The 23,137-nt window shown below is 37.4% G+C and overlaps 1 long non-coding RNA gene across 31 annotated transcripts in view; it reads left to right on the forward strand.

Annotated features, from left to right (window-relative positions):
* LOC126340122 (uncharacterized) overlaps positions 1–23,137 on the forward strand; it is a 138,492-nt gene that overhangs the window by 112,226 nt on the left and 3,129 nt on the right. For 19 of the 31 annotated variants that reach the window (XR_007565123.1, XR_007565133.1, XR_007565134.1 and 16 more), the window contains 2 exons: positions 5,515–5,758; positions 20,873–22,001. This is a non-coding gene — a long non-coding RNA (uncharacterized LOC126340122). Of the gene's footprint in view, positions 1–792; positions 1,283–2,378; positions 3,440–5,514; positions 6,471–7,769; positions 9,598–11,757; positions 13,035–20,872; positions 22,002–23,137 lie in introns of those variants that run through there. The other 12 variants (XR_007565130.1, XR_007565128.1, XR_007565129.1 and 9 more) reach the window with 6 other exon arrangements.

Consider the following 23,137-nt stretch of genomic DNA (forward strand, 5'->3'; position numbering starts at 1 on the left):
GAGGTTAAATTTTGTAAAGGTGGTATAATACGAGGTTGAAGAATGGTGCAGAGAAGATAAAATAAGGTTGTGTCAGTGTGGAGGTTAATGTTTAAATGAGGAAATAAAAGAGTAATCCAGAGAAAATGTAAAAAAGTTAGGAAGGAGGTGTGATAGTGAAGAGGTGTGATGAAGTGAAGGGGAATTGCTGAAAAATGGAGTTTGATGGTGAATGATTTGTGAACTAATGTTGCCCCTGTATGTCCTGCCTACGAGTTTTGAGTTTGGACAGTTAGTGATATGGTGATTTAGTAGTGTGTGTGACTTGATGAAATGATAATCCATAGAGGTGAATATGTATTGTCCCAGAGAGTAAAATATCGTTTGAAATTGGTAGAGAGATGTACGAATAGAAGACCAATCAAATAATAATTCACTTTGAGGTAGCGAGGATTAGCGAATTTAGAGCGAGTATAGAAAGTAAAAAAGAGAAAAAATGGATGTTGGTTTGATTGTTATGAAAGAAATTTTGTTCCCCCTGTAGATTGATCCCCTAAAATTTAGGATAGTTGATAAGGGTTTATAGGTTTATTCTCAAAATATTTGGAATATAGGTGATGTGTATGAGCTGAAAACACTGAAAAGAAAGTATTCTGTGAGAAGGAGTGTAAAGTGTATGAGGTGGAGATTCCCATTGCCCAGGCAATTCTTAATCCTTGGATGTCCATGGTGTGAGCTGGTAGCATGTTGGAGATAAGAATGTAAATGAAGGAGTAAGTATTGGTGCAGTTGACACGCTATGGATGGCAGAGTAGGAGGAGACCTGAGTTGAGCACAAATGTGGATGATTTATAATAATTTTTTGCGAGTTAATCATAGGTGCCCTGTGAAAAGAGGGAAGTCCGACTGAAGGTAGTATATCCAAGAGTAGAGTGAGTGATGCTGTGTTGATAAAGACAATGTGGGTAAAATGTTTAAAAGAGAGATTGGAAGAAGGCATAGGTTTAAGTAAAGTGAGAATGAGTCCCAAGATTCTTAGAGGTGAATGAACATAGATCTAGTTGGAGTGTATAGACGTAAGAAACAATGACTAGCAAGTTAGTATTGTTTGAGAGCTGTTATGGAATTTGATCGTGAGAGTTGCATTATTGAGTTTTTGGAGTTTTGTATAAGCCAGGTGATGAGTGTAAGACCCGTGACTGTTTAAATTAGGAAGAGAGTAGAAGGTGTTGGAAGACCCTATTGCAGATGCAGAGAGAAAAGGAAAGTCTGTTGGTGTATTGAAAGTTGGAGTACATGTAAGGTGTACAGGAAATGTAATTGTTGACCCTTCCCATTGAGGTACAGATGCTGATTGTTGTTTGAAACGAGAAGCTCCTACGTAAATCCAACATTATAGGAATTATGTTAATTTACGATGTGTGTCGAAATGATGGAGATACCTGATATGAGGTGAAATGTAGGATGGAGGTGTGTGTGTGTGAGGACGTGGCCCTTTCCCAAGTCATAGAATTAATTATTTCAGTTATGTGTGGTGGAGAATAATGATAGTGAGGAAGTATTTATGTGTGACAGGATCAGAAGTTTTATTGGTACCCGTATTTGGCAAATGAGTTGTGCTGATGTTGAGAACAGGAATATTGAAAATGTAGATGATGAAGGTGAAACTTGATGTTGGTAATGGTGAGTGGCTTTCTGGTGTGATGTGTTAGTATTAAAATTTGTGGAAGTTATAAAGAGTCCAATTGTGGAGAGGTTGTTAGCTATTGTGAAGTGGTATACAGTGAAGTGTGGTAAATAAAGAGACACTTGAATGACCCTTGGTTATTGATAAGAATGTGAAGAGGGTTTATACTGTGTGGTAGTTTTGTTTTTTGTGGGTCAGCGTAAAAGAATTTATCCTTTGAGATTTGTTATGGAGGTAGAAAAGTGTAGGAAGTACAGTCCCTTAATATTTAGAATACGAGAGTAAATGATATAGTGGAGACATGTAATGTGTGAGAGAGTGTGTACGAAGTAGCTGGTCTGTGCGTGATGTGTAGGTTTATGAAATTGGAGTATTGTGGTAATTAGTAATGATGAAGGTAATGAAGTAGTGATGTTCTGGTTTTCGAAAGAATGGAGTAAGGGATGGTGTATGGTTTGAAGTAGAGTTAAAAACCTGAGTGAGGTGAAGTTGAGGTTAAATTTTGTAAAGGTGGTATAATACGAGGTTGAAGAATGGTGCAGAGAAGATAAAATAAGGTTGTGTCAGTGTGGAGGTTAATGTTTAAATGAGGAAATAAAAGAGTAATCCAGAGAAAATGTAAAAAAGTTAGGAAGGAGGTGTGATAGTGAAGAGGTGTGATGAAGTGAAGGGGAATTGCTGAAAAATGGAGTTTGATGGTGAATGATTTGTGAACTAATGTTGCCCCTGTATGTCCTGCCTACGAGTTTTGAGTTTGGACAGTTAGTGATATGGTGATTTAGTAGTGTGTGTGACTTGATGAAATGATAATCCATAGAGGTGAATATGTATTGTCCCAGAGAGTAAAATATCGTTTGAAATTGGTAGAGAGATGTACGAATAGAAGACCAATCAAATAATAATTCACTTTGAGGTAGCGAGGATTAGCGAATTTAGAGCGAGTATAGAAAGTAAAAAAGAGAAAAAATGGATGTTGGTTTGATTGTTATGAAAGAAATTTTGTTCCCCCTGTAGATTGATCCCCTAAAATTTAGGATAGTTGATAAGGGTTTATAGGTTTATTCTCAAAATATTTGGAATATAGGTGATGTGTATGAGCTGAAAACACTGAAAAGAAAGTATTCTGTGAGAAGGAGTGTAAAGTGTATGAGGTGGAGATTCCCATTGCCCAGGCAATTCTTAATCCTTGGATGTCCATGGTGTGAGCTGGTAGCATGTTGGAGATAAGAATGTAAATGAAGGAGTAGTTATTGGTGCAGTTGACACGCTATGGATGGCAGAGTAGGAGGAGACCTGAGTTGAGCACAAATGTGGATGATTTATAATAATTTTTTGCGAGTTAATCATAGGTGCCCTGTGAAAAGAGGGAAGTCCGACTGAAGGTAGTATATCCAAGAGTAGAGTGAGTGATGCTGTGTTGATAAAGACAATGTGGGTAAAATGTTTAAAAGAGAGATTGGAAGAAGGCATAGGTTTAAGTAAAGTGAGAATGAGTCCCAAGATTCTTAGAGGTGAATGAACATAGATCTAGTTGGAGTGTATAGACGTAAGAAACAATGACTAGCAAGTTAGTATTGTTTGAGAGCTGTTATGGAATTTGATCGTGAGAGTTGCATTATTGAGTTTTTGGAGTTTTGTATAAGCCAGGTGATGAGTGTAAGACCCGTGACTGTTTAAATTAGGAAGAGAGTAGAAGGTGTTGGAAGACCCTATTGCAGATGCAGAGAGAAAAGGAAAGTCTGTTGGTGTATTGAAAGTTGGAGTACATGTAAGGTGTACAGGAAATGTAATTGTTGACCCTTCCCATTGAGGTACAGATGCTGATTGTTGTTTGAAACGAGAAGCTCCTACGTAAATCCAACATTATAGGAATTATGTTAATTTACGATGTGTGTCGAAATGATGGAGATACCTGATATGAGGTGAAATGTAGGATGGAGGTGTGTGTGTGTGAGGACGTGGCCCTTTCCCAAGTCATAGAATTAATTATTTCAGTTATGTGTGGTGGAGAATAATGATAGTGAGGAAGTATTTATGTGTGACAGGATCAGAAGTTTTATTGGTACCCGTATTTGGCAAATGAGTTGTGCTGATGTTGAGAACAGGAATATTGAAAATGTAGATGATGAAGGTGAAACTTGATGTTGGTAATGGTGAGTGGCTTTCTGGTGTGATGTGTTAGTATTAAAATTTGTGGAAGTTATAAAGAGTCCAATTGTGGAGAGGTTGTTAGCTATTGTGAAGTGAAATACAGTGAAGTGTAGAAAGTAAAGAGACACTTGAACGACCTTTGGTTATTGAAAAGATTGTAAAGAAGGTGTGTGGTAGTTTTGTTTGTTGTGGGTTAGCGTAAAAGAATTTATCCTTTGAGATGTGTTATGGAGGTAGAAAAGTGTAGGAAGTACAGTCCCTTAATATTTAGAATACGAGAGGAAATGATATAGTGGAGACATGTAACGTGTGAGAGAGTGTGTACGAAGTAGCTGGTCTGTGCGTGATGTGTAGGTTTATGAAATTGGAGTATTGTGGTAATTAGTAATGATGAAGGTAATGAAGCAGTGATGTTCTGGTTTTCGAAAGAGTGGAGTAAGGGATGGTGTATGGTTTGAAGTAGAGTTAAAACCCTGAGTGAGGTGAAGTTGAGGTTAAATTTTGTAAAGGTGGTGTAATACGAGGTTGAAGAATGGTGCAGAAAGATAAAATAAGTTTGTGTGAGTGTGGAGGTTAATGTTTAAATGAGGAAATAAAAGAGTAACCCAGAGAAAATGTAAAAAAGTTAGGAAGGAGGTTTGATAGTGAAGAGGTGTGATGAAGTGAAGGGGATTTGCTGCAAAATAGAGTTTGATGGTTCATGGTTTGTGAGCTAATGTTACCCCTGTACGTCCTGCCTACGAGATTTGAGTTTGGACAGTTAGTGATATGGTGATTTAGTAGTGTGTGTGACTTGATGAAATGATAATCCATAGAGGTGAATATGTATTGTCCCAGAGAGTAAAATTTCGTTTGAAATTGGTAGAGAGATGTACGAATAGAAGACCAATCAAATAATAATTCACTTTGATGAGGTAGCGAGGATGAGAGAATTTAGAGCGAGTATAGAAAGTAAAAAAGAGAAAAAATGGATGTTGGTTTGATTGTTATGAAAGAAATTTTGTTCCCCCTGTAGATTGATCCCCTAAAATTTAGGATAGTTGATAAGGGTTTATAGGTTTATTCTCAAAATATTTGGAATATAGGTGATGTGTATGAGCTGAAAACACTGAAAAGAAAGTATTCTGTGAGAAGGAGTGTAAAGTGTATGAGGTGGAGATTCCCATTGCCCAGGCAATTCTTAATCCTTGGATGTCCATGGTGTGAGCTGGTAGCATGTTGGAGATAAGAATGTAAATGAAGGAGTAGTTATTGGTGCAGTTGACACGCTATGGATGGCAGAGTAGGAGGAGACCTGAGTTGAGCAGAAATGTGGATGATTTATAATAATTTTTTGCGACTTAGTCGTAGGTGCTCTGTGAAAAGAGGGAAGTCTGACTGAAGGTAGTATATCCAAGAATAGTGTGAGTGATGCTGTGTTGATAAAGGCAATGTGTGTAAAATGTTTAAAAGAGGGATTTGAAGAAGGCATAGGTTTAAGTAAAGTGAGAATGAGTCCCAAGATTCTTAGAGGTGAATGAACATAGATCTAGTTGGAGTGTATAGACGTAAGAAACAATGACTAGCAAGTTAGTATTGTTTGAGAGCTGTTATGGAATTTGATCGTGAGAGTTGCATTATTGAGTTTTTGGAGTTTTGTATAAGCCAAGTGATGAGTGTAAGACCCGTGACTGTTTAAATTAGGAAGAGAGTAGAAGGTGTTCGAAGACCCTATTGCAGATGCAGAGACAAAAGGAAAGTCTGTTGGTGTATTGAAAGTTGGAGTACATGTAAGGTGTACAGAAAGTGTAATTGATGGCCCTTCCCATTGAGGTACAGATGCTGATTGTTGTTTCGAACGAGAAGCTCCCACGTAAATCCAACATTATAGGAATTATGTTAATTTACGATGTGTGTCGAAATGATGGAGATACCTGATATGAGGTGAAATGTAGGATGGAGGTGTGTGTGTGTGAAAACGTGGCCCTTTCCCAAGTCATAGAATTATTTATTTCAGTTATGTGTGGTGGAGAATAATGGTAGTGAGGAAGTATTTTTGTGTGACAGAATCAGAAGTTTTATTGGTACCCGTATTTGGCAAAGGAGTTGTGCTGATGTTGAGAACAGGAAATATTGAAAACGTAGATGATGAAGGTGAAACTTGATGTTGATAATGGTGAGTGGCTTTCTGGTGTGATGTGTTAGTATTAAAATTTGTGGAAGTTATAAAGAGTCCAATTGTGGAGAGGTTGTTAGCTATTGTGAAGTGAAATACAGTGAAGTGTAGTAAATAAAGAGACACTTGATCGACCCTTGGTTATTGATAAGAATGTAAAGAAGGTTTATACTGTGTGGTAGTTTTGTTTTTTGTGGGTCAGCGTAAAAGAATTTATCCTTTGAGATGTGTTATGGAGGTAGAAAAGTGTAGGAAGTACAGTCCCTTAATATTTAGAATACGAGAGGAAATGATATAGTGGAGACATGTAACGTGTGAGAGAGTGTGTACGAAGTAGCTGGTATGTGCGTGATGTGTAGGTTTATGAAATTGGAGTATTGTGGTAATTAGTAATGATGAAGGTAATGAAGTAGTGATGTTCTGGTTTTCGAAAGAATGGAGTAAGGGATGGAGAATGGTTTGAAGTAGAGTTAAAAACCTGAGTGAGGTGAAGTTGAGGTTAAATTTTGTAAAGGTGGTAAATACGAGGTTGAAGAATGGTGCAGAGAAGATAAAATAAGGTTGTGTCAGTGTGGAGGTTAATGTTTAAATCAGGAAATAAAAGAGTAACCCAGAGAAAATGTAAAAAAGTTAGGAAGGAAGTGTGATAGTGAAGAGGTGTGATGAAGTGAAGAGGAATTGCTGCAAAATAGAGTTTGATGGTGAATGGTTTGTGAACTAATGTTGCCCCTGTACGTCCTGCCTACGAGATTTGAGTTTGGACAGTTAGTGATAAGGTGATTTAGTAGTGTGTGTGACTTGATGAAATGATAATCCATAGAGGTGAATATGTATTGTCCCAGGGAGTAAAATATCGTTTGAAATTGGTAGAGAGATGTACGAATAGAAGACCAATCAAATAATAATTCACTTTGATGAGGTAGCGAGGATGAGAGAATGTAGAGCGAGTATAGAAAGTAAAAAAGAGAAAAAATGGATGTTGGTTTGATTGTTATGAAAGAAATTTTGTTCCCCCTGTAGATTGATCCCCTAAAATTTAGAATAGTTGATAAGGGTTTATAGGTTTATTCTCAAAATATTTGGAATATAGGTGATGTGTATGAGCTGAAAACACTGAAAAGAAAGTATTCTGTGAGAAGGAGTGTAAAGTGTATGAGGTGGAGATTCCCATTGCCCAGCCAATTCTTACTCCTTGGATGTCCCTTGTGTGAGCTGGTAGCATGTTGGAGATAAGAATGTAAATGAAGGAGTAAGTATTGGTGCAGTTGACACGCTATGTATGGCAGAGTAGGAGGAGACCTGAGTTGAGCAGAAAAGTGGATGATTTATAATAATTTTTTGCGAGTTAATCGTAGGTGCCCTGTGAAAAGAGGGAAGTCCGACTGAAGGTAGTATATCCAAGAATAGAGTGAGTGATGCTGTGTTGATAAAGGCAATGTGGGTAAAATGTTTAAAAGAGATGTTGGAAGAAGGCATAGGTTTAAGTAAAGTGAGAATGTGTCCCAAGAGTTCTTAGAGGTGAATGAACATAGGTGTGGCTGGAGTGTATTGACGTAAGAAACAATGACTAGCAAGTTAGTAATGTTTGAGAGCTGTTATGGAATTTGATCGTGAGAGTTGCATTATTGAGCTTTTGGAGTTTTGTATAAGCCAGGTGATGAGTGTAAGACCCATGACTGTTTAAATTAGGAAGAGAGTAGAAGGTGCTGGAAGACCCTATTGCAGATGCAGAGAGAAAAGGGAAGTCTGTTGGTGTATTGAAAGTTGGAGTACATTTAAGGTGTACAGAAAATGTAATTGTTGGTCCTTCCCATTGAGGTACAGATGCTGATTGTTGTTTGAAACGAGAAGCTCCCACGTAAATCCAACATTATAGGAATTATGTTAATTTACGATGTGTGTCGAAATGATGGAGATACCTGATATGAGGTGAAATGTAGGATGGAGGTGTGTGTGTGTGAGGACGTGGCCCTTTCCCAAGTCATAGAATTAATTATTTCAGTTATGTGTGGTGGAGAATAATGATAGTGAGGAAGTATTTATGTGTGACAGGATCAGAAGTTTTATTGGTACCCGTATTTGGCAAATGAGTTGTGCTTATGTTGAGAACAGGAAATATTGAAAATGTAGATGATGAAGGTGAAACTTGATGTTGGTAATGGTGAGTGGCTTTCTGGTGTGATGTGTTAGTATTAAAATTTGTGGAAGTTATAAAGAGTCCAATTGTGGAGAGGTTGTTAGCTATTGTGAAGTGAAATACAGTGAAGTGTAGTAAATAAAGAGACACTTGAATGACCCTTGGTTATTGATAAGATTGTAATGAAGGTTTATATTGTGTGTGGTAGTTTAGTTTGTTGTGGGTTAGCATAAAAGAATTTATCCTTTGAGATGTGTTATGGAGGTAGAAAACTGTAGGAAGTACAGTCCCTTAATATTTAGAGTACGAGAGGAAATGATATAGTGGAGACATGTAATGTGTGAGAGAGTGTGTACGAAGTAGCTGGTCTGTGCGTGATGTGTAGGTTTATGAAATTGGAGTATTGTGGTAATTAGTAATGATGAAGGTAATGAAGTAGTGATGTTCTGGTTTTCGAAAGAATGGAGTAAGGGATGGTGTATGGTTTGAAGTAGAGTTAAAAACCTGAGTGAGGTGAAATTGAGGTTAAATTTTGTAAAGGTGGTATAATACGAGGTTGAAGAATGGTGCAGAGAAGATAAAATAAGGTTGTGTCAGTGTGGAGGTTAATGTTTAAATGAGGAAATAAAAGAGTAATCCAGAGAAAATGTAAAAAAGTTAGGAAGAAGGTGTGATAGTGAAGACTTGTGATGAAGTGAAGGGGAATTGCTGAAAAATGGAGTTTGATGGTGAATGGTTTGTGAACTAATGTTGCCCCTGTACGTCCTGCCTACGAGATTTGAGTTTGGACAGTTAGTGATAAGGTGATTTAGTAGTGTGTGTGACTTGATGAAATGATAATCCAAAGAGGTGAATATGTATTGTCCCAGAGAGTAAAATATCGTTTGAAATTGGTAGAGAGATGTACGAATAGAAGACCAATCAAATAATAATTCACTTTGATGAGGTAGCGAGGATGAGAGAATGTAGAGCGAGTATAGAAAGTAAAAAAGAGAAAAAATGGATGTTGGTTTGATTGTTATGAAAGAAATTTTGTTCCCCCTGTAGATTGATCCCCTAAAATTTAGAATAGTTGATAAGGGTTTATAGGTTTATTCTCAAAATATTTGGAATATAGGTGATGTGTATGAGCTGAAAACACTGAAAAGAAAGTATTCTGTGAGAAGGAGTGTAAAGTGTATGAGGTGGAGATTCCCATTGCCCAGCCAATTCTTACTCCTTGGATGTCCCTTGTGTGAGCTGGTAGCATGTTGGAGATAAGAATGTAAATGAAGGAGTAAGTATTGGTGCAGTTGACACGCTATGTATGGCAGAGTAGGAGGAGACCTGAGTTGAGCAGAAATGTGGATGATTTATAATAATTTTTTGCGAGTTAATCGTAGGTGCCCTGTGAAAAGAGGGAAGTCCGACTGAAGGTAGTATATCCAAGAATAGAGTGAGTGATGCTGTGTTGATAAAGGCAATGTGGGTAAAATGTTTAAAAGAGATGTTGGAAGAAGGCATAGGTTTAAGTAAAGTGAGAATGTGTCCCAAGAGTTCTTAGAGGTGAATGAACATAGGTGTGGCTGGAGTGTATTGACGTAAGAAACAATGACTAGCAAGTTAGTAATGTTTGAGAGCTGTTATGGAATTTGATCGTGAGAGTTGCATTATTGAGTTTTTGGAGTTTTGTATAAGCCAGGTGATGAGTGTAAGACCGATGACTGTTTAAATTAGGAAGAGAGTAGAAGGTGCTGGAAGACCCTATTGCAGATGCAGAGAGAAAAGGGAAGTCTGTTGGTGTATTGAAAGTTGGAGTACATTTAAGGTGTACAGAAAATGTAATTGTTGGTCCTTCCCATTGAGGTACAGATGCTGATTGTTGTTTGAAACGAGAAGCTCCCACGTAAATCCAACATTATAGGAATTATGTTAATTTACGATGTGTGTCGAAATGATGGAGATACCTGATATGAGGTGAAATGTAGGATGGAGGTGTGTGTGTGTGAGGACGTGGCCCTTTCCCAAGTCATAGAATTAATTATTTCAGTTATGTGTGGTGGAGAATAATGATAGTGAGGAAGTATTTATGTGTGACAGGATCAGAAGTTTTATTGGTACCCGTATTTGGCAAATGAGTTGTGCTTATGTTGAGAACAGGAAATATTGAAAATGTAGATGATGAAGGTGAAACTTGATGTTGGTAATGGTGAGTGGCTTTCTGGTGTGATGTGTTAGTATTAAAATTTGTGGAAGTTATAAAGAGTCCAATTGTGGAGAGGTTGTTAGCTATTGTGAAGTGAAATACAGTGAAGTGTAGTAAATAAAGAGACACTTGAATGACCCTTGGTTATTGATAAGATTGTAATGAAGGTTTATATTGTGTGTGGTAGTTTAGTTTGTTGTGGGTTAGCATAAAAGAATTTATCCTTTGAGATGTGTTATGGAGGTAGAAAACTGTAGGAAGTACAGTCCCTTAATATTTAGAGTACGAGAGGAAATGATATAGTGGAGACATGTAATGTGTGAGAGAGTGTGTACGAAGTAGCTGGTCTGTGCGTGATGTGTAGGTTTATGAAATTGGAGTATTGTGGTAATTAGTAATGATGAAGGTAATGAAGTAGTGATGTTCTGGTTTTCGAAAGAATGGAGTAAGGGATGGTGTATGGTTTGAAGTAGAGTTAAAAACCTGAGTGAGGTGAAGTTGAGGTTAAATTTTGTAAAGGTGGTATAATACGAGGTTGAAGAATGGTGCAGAGAAGATAAAATAAGGTTGTGTCAGTGTGGAGGTTAATGTTTAAATGAGGAAATAAAAGAGTAATCCAGAGAAAATGTAAAAAAGTTAGGAAGAAGGTGTGATAGTGAAGACTTGTGATGAAGTGAAGGGGAATTGCTGAAAAATGGAGTTTGATGGTGAATGGTTTGTGAACTAATGTTGCCCCTGTATGTCCTGCCTACGAGTTTTGAGTTTGGACAGTTAGTGATATGGTGATTTAGTAGTGTGTGTGACTTGATGAAATGATAATCCATAGAGGTGAATATGTATTGTCCCAGAGAGTAAAATATCGTTTGAAATTGGTAGAGAGATGTACGAATAGAAGACCAATCAAATAATAATTCACTTTGAGGTAGCGAGGATTAGCGAATTTAGAGCGAGTATAGAAAGTAAAAAAGAGAAAAAATGGATGTTGGTTTGATTGTTATGAAAGAAATTTTTCCCCCCTGTAGATTGATCCCCTAAAATTTAGGATAGTTGATAAGGGTTTATAGGTTTATTCTCAAAATATTTGGAATATAGGTGATGTGTATGAGCTGAAAACACTGAAAAGAAAGTATTCTGTGAGAAGGAGTGTAAAGTGTATGAGGTGGAGATTCCCATTGCCCAGGCAATTCTTAATCCTTGGATGTCCATGGTGTGAGCTGGCAGCATGTTGGAGATAAGAATGTAAATGAAGGAGTAGGTATTGGTGCAGTTGACACGCTATGTATGTCAGAGTAGGAGCAGACCTGAGTTGAGCAGAAATGATGATGATTTATAATAATTTTTTGCGAGTTAATCGTAGGTGCCCTGTGAAAAGAGGGAAGTCCGACTGAAGGTAGTATATCCAAGAGTAGAGTGAGTGATGCTGTGTTGATAAAGACAATGTGGGTAAAATGTTTAAAAGAGAGATTGGAAGAAGGCATAGGTTTAAGTAAAGTGATAATGAGTCCCAAGATTCTTAGAGGTGAATGAACATAGATCTAGTTGGAGTGTATAGACGTAAGAAACAATGACTAGCAAGTTAGTATTGTTTGAGAGCTGTTATGGAATTTGATCGTGAGAGTTGCATTATTGAGTTTTTGGAGTTTTGTATAAGCCAGGTGATGAGTGTAAGACCCGTGACTGTTTAAATTAGGAAGAGAGTAGAAGGTGTTCGAAGACCCTATTGCAGATGCAGAGAGAAAAGGAAAGTCTGTTGGTGTATTGAAAGTTGGAGTACATGTAAGGTGTTCAGAAAGTGTAATTGATGGCCCTTCCCATTGAGGTACAGATGCTGATTGTTGTTTGAAACTAGAAGCTCCCACGTAAATCCAACATTATAGGAATTATGTTAATTTACGATGTGTGTCGAAATGATGGAGATACCTGATATGAGGTGAAATGTAGGATGGAGGTGTGTGTGTGTGAGGACGTGGCCCTTTCCCAAGTCATAGAATTAATTATTTCACTTATGTTTGGTGGAGAATAATGATAGTGAGGAAGTATTTATGTGTGACAGGATAAGAAGTTTTATTGTTACGCGTATTTGGCAAATGAGTTGTGCTGATGTTGAGAACAGGAAATATTGAAAATGTAGATGATGAAGGTGAAACTTGATGTTGGTAATGGTGAGTGGCTTTCTGGTGTGATGTGTTAGTATTAAAATTTGTGGAAGTTATAAAGAGTCCAATTGTGGAGAGGTTGTTAGCTATTGTGAAGTGGTATACAGTGAAGTGTGGTAAATAAAGAGACACTTGAATGACCCTTGGTTATTGATAAGAATGTAAAGAGGGTTTATACTGTGTGGTAGTTTTGTTTTTTGTGGGTCAGCGTAAAAGAATTTATCCTTTGAGATGTGTTATGGAGGTAGAAAAGTGTAGGAAGTACAGTCCCTTAATATTTAGAATACAAGAGGAAATGATATAGTGGAGACATGTAATGTGTGAGAGAGTGTGTACGAAGTAGCTGGTCTGTGCGTGATGTGTAGGTTTATGAAATTGGAGTATTGTGGTAATTAGTAATGATGAAGGTAATGAAGTAGTGATGTTCTGGTTTTCGAAAGAATGGAGTAAGGGATGGTGTATGGTTTGAAGTAGAGTTAAAAACCTGAGTGAGGTGAAGTTGAGGTTAAATTTTGTAAAGGTGGTATAATACGAGGTTGAAGAATGGTGCAGAGAAGATAAAATAAGGTTGTGTCAGTGTGGAGGTTAGTGTTTAAATGAGGAAATAAAAGAGTAATCCAGAGAAAATGTAAAAAAGTTAGGAAGGAGGTGTGATAGTGAAGAGGTGTGATGAAGTGAAGGGGAATTGCTGAAAAATGGAGTTTGATGGTGAATGGTTTGTGAACTAATGTTGCCCCTGTATGTCCTGCCTACGAGTTTTGAGTTTGGACAGTTAGTGATATGGTGATTTAGTAGTGTGTGTGACTTGATGAAATGATAATCCATAGAGGTGAATATGTATTGTCCCAGAGAGTAAAATATCGTTTGAAATTGGTAGAGAGATGTACGAATAGAAGACCAATCAAATAATAATTCACTTTGAGGTAGCGAGGATTAGCGAATTTAGAGCGAGTATAGAAAGTAAAAAAGAGAAAAAATGGATGTTGGTTTGATTGTTATGAAAGAAATTTTGTTCCCCCTGTAGATTGATCCCCTAAAATTTAGGATAGTTGATAAGGGTTTATAGGTTTATTCTCAAAATATTTGGAATATAGGTGATGTGTATGAGCTGAAAACACTGAAAAGAAAGTATTCTGTGAGAAGGAGTGTAAAGTGTATGAGGTGGAGATTCCCATTGCCCAGGCAATTCTTAATCCTTGGATGTCCATGGTGTGAGCTGGTAGCATGTTGGAGATAAGAATGTAAATGAAGGAGTCGGTATTGGTGCAGTTGACACGCTATGTATGTCAGAGTAGGAGGAGACCTGAGTTGAGCACAAATGTGGATGATTTATAATAATTTTTTGCGAGTTAATCATAGGTGCCCTGTGAAAAGAGGGAAGTCCGACTGAAGGTAGTATATCCAAGAGTAGAGTGAGTGATGCTGTGTTGATAAAGACAATGTGGGTAAAATGTTTAAAAGAGAGATTGGAAGAAGGCATAGGTTTAAGTAAAGTGAGAATGAGTCCCAAGATTCTTAGAGGTGAATGAACATAGATCTAGTTGGAGTGTATAGACGTAAGAAACAATGACTAGCAAGTTAGTATTGTTTGAGAGCTGTTATGGAATTTGATCGTGAGAGTTGCATTATTGAGTTTTTGGAGTTTTGTATAAGCCAGGTGATGAGTGTAAGACCCGTGACTGTTTAAATTAGGAAGAGAGTAGAAGGTGTTGGAAGACCCTATTGCAGATGCAGAGAGAAAAGGAAAGTCTGTTGGTGTATTGAAAGTTGGAGTACATGTAAGGTGTACAGAAAATGTAATTGTTGACCCTTCCCATTGAGGTACAGATGCTGATTGTTGTTTGAAACGAGAAGCTCCCACGTAAATCCAACATTATAGGAATTATGTTAATTTACGATGTGTGTCGAAATGATGGAGATACCTGATATGAGGTGAAATGTAGGATGGAGGTGTGTGTGTGTGAGGACGTGGCCCTTTCCCAAGTCATAGAATTAATTATTTCAGTTATGTGTGGTGGAGAATAATGATAGTGAGGAAGTATTTATGTGTGACAGGATCAGAAGTTTTATTGGTACCCGTATTTGGCAAATGAGTTGTGCTGATGTTGAGAACAGGAATATTGAAAATGTAGATGATGAAGGTGAAACTTGATGTTGGTAATGGTGAGTGGCTTTCTGGTGTGATGTGTTAGTATTAAAATTTGTGGAAGTTATAAAGAGTCCAATTGTGGAGAGGTTGTTAGCTATTGTGAAGTGAAATACAGTGAAGTGTAGTAAGTAAAGAGACACTTGAACGACCTTTGGTTATTGAAAAGATTGTAAAGAAGGTGTGTGGTAGTTTTGTTTGTTGTGGGTTAGCGTAAAAGAATTTATCCTTTGAGATGTGTTATGGAGGTAGAAAAGTGTAGGAAGTACAGTCCCTTAATATTTAGAATACGAGAGGAAATGATATAGTGGAGACATGTAACGTGTGAGAGAGTGTGTACGAAGTAGCTGGTATGTGCGTGATGTGTAGGTTTATGAAATTGTAGTATTGTGGTAATTAGTAATGATGAAGGTAATGAAGTAGTGATGTGCTGGTTTTCGAAAGAATGGAGTAAGGGATGGTGTATGGTTTAAAGTAGAGTTAAAACCCTGAGTGAGGTGAAGATGAGGTTAAATTTTGTAAAGGTGGTGTAATACGAGGTTGAAGAATGGTGCAGAGAAGATAAAATAAGGTTGTGTCAGTGTGGAGGTTAATGTTTAAATCAGGAAATAAAAGAGTAACCCAGAAAAAATGTAAAAAAGTTGGGAAGGAGGTGTGATAGTGAAGAGGTGTGATGAAGTGAAGGGGAATTGCTGCAAAATAGAGTTTGATGGTGAATGGTTTGTGAACTAATGTTGCCCCTGTACGTCCTGCCTACGAGATTTGAGTTTGGACAGTTAGTGATAAGGTGATGTAGTAGTGTGTGTGACTTGATGAAATGATAATCCATAGAGGTGAATATGTATTGTCCCAGAGAGTAAAATATCATTTGAAATTGGTAGAGAGAAGTACGAATAGAAGACCAATCATATAATAATTCATTTTGATGAGGTAGCGAGGATGAGAGAATTTAGAGAGAGTATAGAAAGTAAAAAAGAGAAAAAATGGATGTTGGTTTGATTGTTATGAAAGAAATTTTGTTCCCCCTGTAGATTGATCCCCTAAAATTTAGGATAGTTGATAAGGGTTTATAGGTTTATTCTCAAAATATTTGGAATATAGGTGATGTGTATGAGCTGAAAACACTGAAAAGAAAGTATTCTGTGAGAAGGAGTGTAAAGTGTATGAGGTGGAGATTCCCATTGCCCAGGCAATTCTTAATCCTTGGATGTCCCTTGTGTGAGCTGGTAACATGTTGGAGATAAGAATGTAAATGAAGGAGTAAGTATTTGTGCAGTTGACACTGTATGTATGTCAGAGTAGGAGGAGACCTGAGTTGAGCAGAAATGTGGATGATTTATAATAATTTTTTGCGAGTTAATCGTAGGTGCCCTGTGAAAAGAGGGAAGTCCGACTGAAGGTAGTATATCCAAGAGTAGAGTGAGTGGTGCTGTGTTGATAAAGGCAATGTGGGTAAAATGTTTAAAAGAGATATTGGAAGAAGGCATAGGTTTAAGTAAAGTGAGAATGAGTCCCAGGAGTACTTAGAGGTGAATGAACATAGGTGTGGTTGGAGTGTATAGACGTAAGAAACCATGTCTAGCAAGTTAGTAATATTTGAGAGCTGTTATGGAATTTGATCGTGAGAGTTGCATTATTGAGTTTTTGGAGTTTTGTATAAGCCAGGTGATGAGTGTAAGACCCGTGACTGTTTAAATTAGGAAGAGAGTAGAAGGTGTTCGAAGACCCTATTGCAGATGCAGAGAGAAAAGGAAAGTCTGTTGGTGTATTGATAGTTGGAGTACATGTAAGGTGTACAGAAAGTGTAATTGATGGCCCTTCCCATTGACGTACAGATGCTGATTGTTGTTTGAAACGAGAAGCTCCCACGTAAATCCAACATTATAGGAATTATGTTAATTTACGATGTGTGTCGAAATGATGGAGATACCTGATATGAGGTGAAATGTGGGATGGAGGTGTGTGTGTGTGAAAACGTGGCCCTTTCTCAAATCATAGAATTAATTATTTCAGTTATGTGTGGTGGAGAATAATGATAGTTAGGAAGTATTTATGTGTGACAGGATAAGAAGTTTTATTGTTACCCGTATTTGGCAAATGAGTTGTGCTGATGTTGAGAACAGGAATATTGAAAATGTAGATGATGAAGGTGAAACTTGATGTTGGTAATGGTGAGTGGCTTTCTGGTGTGATGTGTCAGTATTAAAATTTGTGGAAGTTATGAAGAGTCCAATTGTGGAGAGGTTGTTAGCTATTGTGAAGTGAAATACAGTGAAGTGTAGTAAGTAAAGAGACACTTGAACGACCTTTGGTTATTGATAAGATTGTAAAGAAGCTTTATATTGTGTGTGGTAGTTTTGTTTGTTGTGGGTTAGCGTAAAAGAATTTATCCTTTGAGATGTGTTATGGAGGTAGAAAAGTGTAGGAAGTACAGTCCCTTAATATTTAGAATACGAGAGGAAATGATATAGTGGAGACATGTAACGTGTGAGAGAGTGTGTACGAAGTAGCTGGTCTGTGCGTGATGTGTAGGTTTATGAAATTGGAGTATTGTGGTAATTAGTAATGATGAAGGTAATGAAGCAGTGATGTTCTGGTTTTCGAAAGAGTGGAGTAAGGGATGGTGTATGGTTTGAAGTAGAGTTAAAACCCTGAGTGAGGTGAAGTTGAGGTTAAATTTTGTAAAGGTGGTGTAATACGAGGTTGAAGAATGGTGCAGAAAGATAAAATAAGGTTGTGTGAGTGTGGAGGTTAATGTTTAAATGAGGAAATAAAAGAGTAACCCAGAGAAAATGTAAAAAAGTTAGGAAGGAGGTTTGATAGTGAAGAGGTGTGATGAAGTGAAGGGGAATTGCTGCAAAATAGAGTTTGATGGTGAATGGTTTGTGAACTAATGTTGCCCCTGTACGTCCTGCCTACGAGATTTGAGTTTGGACAGTTAGTGATATGGTGATTTAGTAGTGTGTGTGACTTGATGAAATGATAATCCATAGAGGTGAATATGTATTGTCCCAGAGAGTAAAATTTCGTTTGAAATTGGTAGAGAGATGTACGAATAGAAGACCAATCAAATAATAATTCACTTTGATGAGGTAGCGAGGATGAGAGAATTTAGAGCGAGTATAGAAAGTAAAAAAGAGAAAAAATGGATGTTGGTTTGATTGTTATGAAAGAAATTTTGTTCCCCCTGTAGATTGATCCCCTACAATTTAGGATAGTTGATAAGGGTTTATAGGTTTATTCTCAAAATATTTGAAATATAGGTGATGTGTATGAGCTGAAAACACTGAAAAGAAAGTATTCTGTGAGGAGTGTAAAGTGTATGAGGTGGAGATTCCCATTGCCCAGGCAATTCTTAATCCTTGGATGTCCCTTGTGTGAGCTGGTAGCATGTTGGAGATAAGAATGTAAATGAAGGAGTAGTTATTGGTGCAGTTGACACGCTATGTATGGCAGAGTAGGGGGAGACCTGAGTTGAGCAGAAATGTGGATGATTTATAATAATTTTTTGCGACTTAGTCGTAGGTGCTCTGTGAAATGAGGGAAGTCTGACTGAAGGTAGTATATCCAAGAATAGTGTGAGTGATGCTGTGTTGATAAAGGCAATGTGTGTAAAATGTTTAAAAGAGGGATTTGAAGAAGGCATAGGTTTAAGTAAAGTGAGAATGAGTCCCAAGATTCTTAGAGGTGAATGAACATAGATCTAGTTGGAGTGTATAGACGTAAGAAACAATGACTAGCAAGTTAGTATTGTTTGAGAGCTGTTATGGAATTTGATCGTGAGAGTTGCATTATTGAGTTTTTGGAGTTTTGTATAAGCCAGGTGATGAGTGTAAGACCCGTGACTGTTTAAATTAGGAAGAGAGTAGAAGGTGTTCGAAGACCCTATTGCAGATGCAGAGAGAAAAGGAAAGTCTGTTGGTGTATTGAAAGTTGGAGTACATGTAAGGTGTACAGAAAGTGTAATTGATGGCCCTTCCCATTGAGGTACAGATGCTGATTGTTGTTTGGAACGAGAAGCTCCCACGTAAATCCAACATTATAGGAATTATGTTAATTTACGATGTGTGTCGAAATGATGGAGATACCTGATATGAGGTGAAATGTAGGATGGAGGTGTGTGTGTGTGAAAACGTGGCCCTTTCCAAAGTCATAGAATTATTTATTTCAGTTATGTGTGGTGGAGAATAATGGTAGTGAGGAAGTATTTATGTGTGACAGGATCAGAAGTTTTATTGGTACCCGTATTTGGCAAAGGAGTTGTGCTGATGTTGAGAACAGGAAATATTGAAAATGTAGATGATGAAGGTGAAACTTGATGTTGGTAATGGTGAGTGGCTTTCTGGTGTGATGTGTTAGTATTAAAATTTGTGGAAGTTATAAAGAGTCCAATTGTGGAGAGGTTGTTAGCTATTGTGAAGTGAAATACAGTGAAGTGTAGTAAATAAAGAGACACTTGATCGACCCTTGGTTATTGATAAGAATGTAAAGAAGGTTAATACTGTGTGGTAGTTTTGTTTTTTGTGGGTCAGCGTAAAAGAATTTATCCTTTGAGATGTGTTATGGAGGTAGAAAAGTGTAGGAAGTACAGTCCCTTAATATTTAGAATACGAGAGGAAATGATATAGTGGAGACATGTAACGTGTGAGAGAGTGTGTACGAAGTAGCTGGTATGTGCGTGATGTGTAGGTTTATGAAATTGGAGTATTGTGGTAATTAGTAATGATGAAGGTAATGAAGTAGTGATGTTCTGGTTTTCGAAAGAATGGAGTAAGGGATGGAGAATGGTTTGAAGTAGAGTTAAAAACCTGAGTGAGGTGAAGTTGAGGTTAAATTTTGTAAAGGTGGTAAATACGAGGTTGAAGAATGGTGCAGAGAAGATAAAATAAGGTTGTGTCAGTGTGGAGGTTAATGTTTAAATCAGGAAATAAAAGAGTAACCCAGAGAAAATGTAAAAAAGTTAGGAAGGAAGTGTGATAGTGAAGAGGTGTGATGAAGTGAAGAGGAATTGCTGCAAAATAGAGTTTGATGGTGAATGGTTTGTGAACTAATGTTGCCCCTGTACGTCCTGCCTACGAGATTTGAGTTTGGACAGTTAGTGATAAGGTGATTTAGTAGTGTGTGTGACTTGATGAAATGATAATCCATGGAGGTGAATATGTATTGTCCCAGAGAGTAAAATATCGTTTGAAATTGGTAGAGAGATGTACGAGTAGAAGACCAATCAAATAATAATTCACTTTGATGAGGTAGCGAGGATGAGAGAATGTAGAGCGAGTATAGAAAGTAAAAAAGAGAAAAAATGGATGTTGGTTTGATTGTTATGAAAGAAATTTTGTTCCCCCTGTAGATTGATCCCCTAAAATTTAGAATAGTTGATAAGGGTTTATAGGTTTATTCTCAAAATATTTGGAATATAGGTGATGTGTATGAGCTGAAAACACTGAAAAGAAAGTATTCTGTGAGAAGGAGTGTAAAGTGTATGAGGTGGAGATTCCCATTGCCCAGCCAATTCTTACTCCTTGGATGTCCCTTGTGTGAGCTGGTAGCATGTTGGAGATAAGAATGTAAATGAAGGAGTAAGTATTGGTGCAGTTGACACGCTATGTATGGCAGAGTAGGAGGAGACCTGAGTTGAGCAGAAATGTGGATGATTTATAATAATTTTTTGCGAGTTAATCGTAGGTGCCCTGTGAAAAGAGGGAAGTCCGACTGAAGGTAGTATATCCAAGAGTAGAGTGAGTGATGCTGTGTTGATAAAGGCAATGTGGGTAAAATGTTTAAAAGAGATGTTGGAAGAAGGCATAGGTTTAAGTAAAGTGAGAATGAGTCCCAAGATTCTTAGAGGTGAATGAACATAGGTGTGGCTGGAGTGTATTGACGTAAGAAACAATGACTAGCAAGTTAGTAATGTTTGAGAGCTGTTATGGAATTTGATCGTGAGAGTTGCATTATTGAGTTTTTGGAGTTTTGTATAAGCCAGGTGATGAGTGTAAGACCCATGACTGTTTAAATTAGGAAGAGAGTAGAAGGTGCTGGAAGACCCTATTGCAGATGCAGAGAGAAAAGGGAAGTCTGTTGGTGTATTGAAAGTTGGAGTACATTTAAGGTGTACAGAAAGTATAATTGTTGGTCCTTCCCATTGAGGTACAGATGCTGATTGTTGTTTGGAACGAGAAGCTCCCACGTAAATCCAACATTATAGGAATTATGTTAATTTACGATGTGTGTCGAAATGATGGAGATACCTGATATGAGGTGAAATGTGGGATGGAGGTGTGTGTGTGTGAAAACGTGGCCCTTTCCCAAGTCATAGAATTAATTATTTCAGTTATGTGTGGTGGAGAATAATGATAGTGAGGAAGTATTTATGTGTGACAGGATCAGAAGTTTTATTGGTACCCGTATTTGGCAAATGAGTTGTGCTTATGTTGAGAACAGGAAATATTGAAAATGTAGATGATGAAGGTGAAACTTGATGTTGGTAATGGTGAGTGGCTTTCTGGTGTGATGTGTTAGTATTAAAATTTGTGGAAGTTATAAAGAGTCCAATTGTGGAGAGGTTGTTAGCTATTGTGAAGTGAAATACAGTGAAGTGTAGTAAATAAAGAGACACTTGAATGATCCTTGGTTATTGATAAGATTGTAATGAAGGTTTATATTGTGTGTGGTAGTTTAGTTTGTTGTGGGTTAGCATAAAAGAATTTATCCTTTGAGATGTGTTATGGAGGTAGAAAACTGTAGGAAGTACAGTCCCTTAATATTTAGAGTACGAGAGGAAATGATATAGTGGAGACATGTAATGTGTGAGAGAGTGTGTACGAAGTAGCTGGTCTGTGCGTGATGTGTAGGTTTATGAAATTGGAGTATTGTGGTAATTAGTAATGATGAAGGTAATGAAGTAGTGATGTTCTGGTTTTCGAAAGAATGGAGTAAGGGATGGTGTATGGTTTGAAGTAGAGTTAAAAACCTGAGTGAGGTGAAGTTGAGGTTAAATTTTGTAAAGGTGGTATAATACGAGGTTGAAGAATGGTGCAGAGAAGATAAAATAAGGTTGTGTCAGTGTGGAGGTTAATGTTTAAATGAGGAAATAAAAGAGTAATCCAGAGAAAATGTAAAAAAGTTAGGAAGGAGGTGTGATAGTGAAGAGGTGTGATGAAGTGAAGGGGAATTGCTGAAAAATGGAGTTTGATGGTGAATGGTTTGTGAACTAATGTTGCCCCTGTATGTCCTGCCTACGAGTTTTGAGTTTGGACAGTTAGTGATATGGTGATTTAGTAGTGTGTGTGACTTGATGAAATGATAATCCATAGAGGTGAATATGTATTGTCCCAGAGAGTAAAATATCGTTTGAAATTGGTAGAGAGATGTACGAATAGAAGACCAATCAAGTAATAATTCACTTTGAGGTAGCGAGGATTAGCGAATTTAGAGCGAGTATAGAAAGTAAAAAAGAGAAAAAATGGATGTTGGTTTGATTGTTATGAAAGAAATTTTGTTCCCCCTGTAGATTGATCCCCTAAAATTTAGGATAGTTGATAAGGGTTTATAGGTTTATTCTCAAAATATTTGGAATATAGGTGATGTGTATGAGCTGAAAACACTGAAAAGAAAGTATTCTGTGAGAAGGAGTGTAAAGTGTATGAGGTGGAGATTCCCATTGCCCAGGCAATTCTTAATCCTTGGATGTCCATGGTGTGAGCTGGTAGCATGTTGGAGATAAGAATGTAAATGAAGGAGTCGGTATTGGTGCAGTTGACACGCTATGTATGTCAGAGTAGGAGGAGACCTGAGTTGAGCACAAATGTGGATGATTTATAATAATTTTTTGCGAGTTAATCATAGGTGCCCTGTGAAAAGAGGGAAGTCCAACTGAAGGTAGTATATCCAAGAGTAGAGTGAGTGATGCTGTGTTGATAAAGACAATGTGGGTAAAATGTTTAAAAGAGAGATTGGAAGAAGGCATAGGTTTAAGTAAAGTGAGAATGTGTCCCAAGATTCTTAGAGGTGAATGAACATAGATCTAGTTGGAGTGTATAGATGTAAGAAACAATGACTAGCAAGTTAGTAATGTTTGAGAGCTGTTATGGAATTTGATCGTGAGAGTTGCATTATTGAGTTTTTGGAGTTTTGTATAAGCCAGGTGATGAGTGTAAGACCCGTGACTGTTTAAATTAGGAAGAGAGTAGAAGGTGTTCGAAGACCCTATTGCAGATGCAGAGAGAAAAGGAAAGTCTGTTGGTGTATTGAAAGTTGGAGTACATGTAAGGTGTACAGGAAATGTAATTGTTGACCCTTCCCATTGAGGTACAGATGCTGATTGTTGTTTGAAACGAGAAGCTCCCACGTAAATCCAACATTATAGGAATTATGTTAATTTACGATGTGTGTCGAAATGATGGAGATACTGATATGAGGTGAAATGTAGGATGGAGGTGTGTGTGTGTGAGGACGTGGCCCTTTCCCAAGTCATAGAATTAATTATTTCAGTTATGTGTGGTGGAGAATAATGATAGTGAGGAAGTATTTATGTGTGACAGG

Source organism: Schistocerca gregaria, chromosome 1 (assembly GCF_023897955.1).
Source record: "Schistocerca gregaria isolate iqSchGreg1 chromosome 1, iqSchGreg1.2, whole genome shotgun sequence".
Taxonomy (NCBI): Eukaryota; Metazoa; Arthropoda; class Insecta; order Orthoptera; family Acrididae; genus Schistocerca; species Schistocerca gregaria.